The following is a 2,862-nucleotide window of genomic DNA, read 5'->3' as shown; positions in this document are numbered from 1 at the left end:
AATAATATTAATAATAATAATAATAATAATGGTCCTGGACCTAGCACTGTTTGGGACTGATTATCACTCTTGTAATATTGGACTGTATAGCACTTTCAAATTTGGAAAGCATTTTCATGAATACTGCATGATCTACAATGCTCTCATCATATACTCACCCTCCTTTGGCAAGGTTATAAATAACTGGCACCAAGTTAGTCTCACAAAGGGAGACAGATCTTTGGTTTTCCTTGGCAGTGAAGACCTGATCTTTCTTTGTGCCCCTTCCACCTCACTCCCATCATCAGTTTATTGAAGCTCCCACACTCCTTGGTTGTAGCTTCTCTCTGTGCCTCCATTTAGTAATTGGCCTGAACTGAAAGTGCTGCCTTAGCATTGGAAAAGAACTCTTTTCCTCATGGACATTCTGTCTTTGAAATTGTGGGCTACTTGCCCAGAAAAGCAACCAGGTCAAAATATTGGAGGATGAAGCGAGGTGGCCAATCAACCTGGAAACAGCTGGTTGGGACTTATCTATCTGAATCCATTCACTAATCAAAATCAACAGCTATTTGCTTAGGAAGAAGAAGGGGAGCCAGTAAAGGATAAATCATAAGCCCTTTAAACACTGAGTTGTGTGCACTGCACAGTTAATCCCTTCCTGGGCTGGCTTCATTAACCTCCTGATCTGTACACCTGCACAGCTGATAACAAGATGGTGTTTGGAAATGGGAGATTTTAGAGACCTTTGGTTTTCCCATTGGAGGCTACCCAGGAAATCTTTCAAAGCCTGTGGATCTCATTAGAAGGTCCCCTGTCCTCAAATTCTCATTAAATGAAAGAAGAAGGCGGGGAAAAGACACTTGTAAGTTCATGAATCAAAGATAATCTTGGCTGTATGTTTACGCCAGACTCTTGGTTGGAAGAAAAGTCATCACTTATAGTCTTATTCTCCCTTTAATATGGATAAGACAATCCTGAAACAAATATATTTAGGCAGGTGTCTATTGGTTTCCAATAGTAAGAGAACATTTAGTTTTCTTTCTTATGGAAAAAATGTTGATTAAAAATCATTATTCTTTATCTATTGTGCCTTTCCCATAATGCTACAAGTAGTTCATATATCCCTAGAAAGTTTTCCAGGTAAAAACTAATTGCTTGTGGACTTCTGTGGCGAAGTTGTTCTTTTCTGGCTTGTTTTGCAGAGACATTGAAAACAACAAAAAAAATCTATTCCTGCAATTTAGATACACTGTCATTAGGTGGCAGTAGTTTTCCACTGTCTCATTTCTGAGACTGAAAGAGCTCTCTCCTCAAGTCCCTGAGAGATTTATAACTGCAGGTATTACTTTAAACTCAGAAGAAATGTCTCTTTAAAAAAAAATGAAATAGGTAAATTTAAGCATATTTTAAATACTTTAAGCAAATAAACTCAAAACTAAGTTGGCTATCTTTCCTTCTTATCACTTAACCATTATCATGCCAAGTTCTTTTATTCCTTTTTATTCCTGTGTAAATCTGCCAAATTAACTTTACTCACCCATTTGACTTGGGGTAAGAACTGAAGACCACTGCTACCACCACCACACACACACACACACACACACACACACACACACATACACACACAAAATCTCTCACAGATGAGGTTCAACGTCAATTTTGGGTTTTGTTGTTGTTTGGTCATCCTTCAGTCATGTCTGATTTTTCATGACCCCATTCAGGGTTATCTTGGCAAAGATACTAAAGCAATTTGCCATTTTCTTTTCCAGCTCATTTTACAGATGAAGAAACTGAGGCAAACAAGGTTAAGGGCCTTGTCCAGGATCATACAGCTAGTAAGTGTCTGAGGCCAGACTTTAACCTTGCACAGCATTAAAGCCTCTACAAATTTTCTCACACGTGACAACTTTTTCAAAGTCTCCCTCACTCTTAGTGAAAACAAGGAACATGCCAGATAGTCAGAGAAAAGTGAAATATCCTTATGTCTTTTTTTTTTATTCAAACCCTTACTTTCTGACAATAACAATTCAAAGACTTAAGGGCAAGAGCTAGGCAATAGAGTTAAGTGACTTGTCCAGGATCACACAACTAGGACGGTCTTCCCAACTCTAATCAAGGCTCTCTGTAGCTGTGCCAACTAGCTGTTCCCATCACTGTGTCTCCTATTCTTTTGGTTTCCTACTCTAATATTCCAAAAATGGTCTCCTTCCCCTTTCTTCCCTTGTGGAATTACTACCAATCCTTTAAAAAACCCAACACAAGGAGCAGTCGGGTGGCTTATTGGTCAGAGAGCCAGGCCTGGAGAGAGAAGGTCCTCAGTTCAAATCTAGCCTCAGACCCTTCTTAGCTGTGTAATCCTGGGTAAGTCACTTAACTCCAGTTGCCTAGCCCTTACTACTCTTCTGCCTTAGAACAGATACTTCAGTATCAATTCTAAGACAAAAAGCAAAGACTTTAAAAAAAATGCCCAACTCAAAGACCACCTCTTCTAAGAAAGGGAACCTTCCCTGATTCCTCCATGACCACCTGTCTCAAAAATCTCAGTTTTCACTTTGCACTTTTCATGTGCTTATTTCAGCAGTCCATATATTAAAATGGGAATGATACAGAGAAGATTAGCATAGCCCCTGCCCAAGGATGACACACAAATTCATGAAGGGCTCCATATTTTTCAGAGGTTCTCCTTTGTGTGATGGTGTTGGTTACAGATTTCCAGGAATATACACACACACAAACAAAACAAAACAAATCCACTTATATAATATTGTGTATTATTATAGAGCACTAGATTTGGAGATGAGAAGACATCAGTTCAAATCTGGCTTCCCGCAGATATTTATTAGCTTCATAACCCTTGGCAATTCACTTAACCTCAATCTG

General features: G+C 38.9%; 1 non-coding gene across 1 annotated transcript; it reads left to right on the top strand.

Moving 5' to 3' along the window:
• The first annotated feature begins 2,547 nt into the window (after window positions 1–2,547).
• On the top strand, window positions 2,548–2,654 carry LOC123243331. Its single transcript, XR_006505879.1, has one exon. It is a non-coding gene; the product is annotated as a U6 spliceosomal RNA (small nuclear RNA).
• Window positions 2,655–2,862: the final 208 nt, after the last annotated feature.

This window comes from Gracilinanus agilis, chromosome 3 (assembly GCF_016433145.1).
Source record: "Gracilinanus agilis isolate LMUSP501 chromosome 3, AgileGrace, whole genome shotgun sequence".
NCBI lineage: Eukaryota > Metazoa > Chordata > Mammalia > Didelphimorphia > Didelphidae > Gracilinanus > Gracilinanus agilis.
Note: the sequence above shows the minus strand (reverse complement) of the source record. Positions and strands in the feature narration are given on the sequence as shown.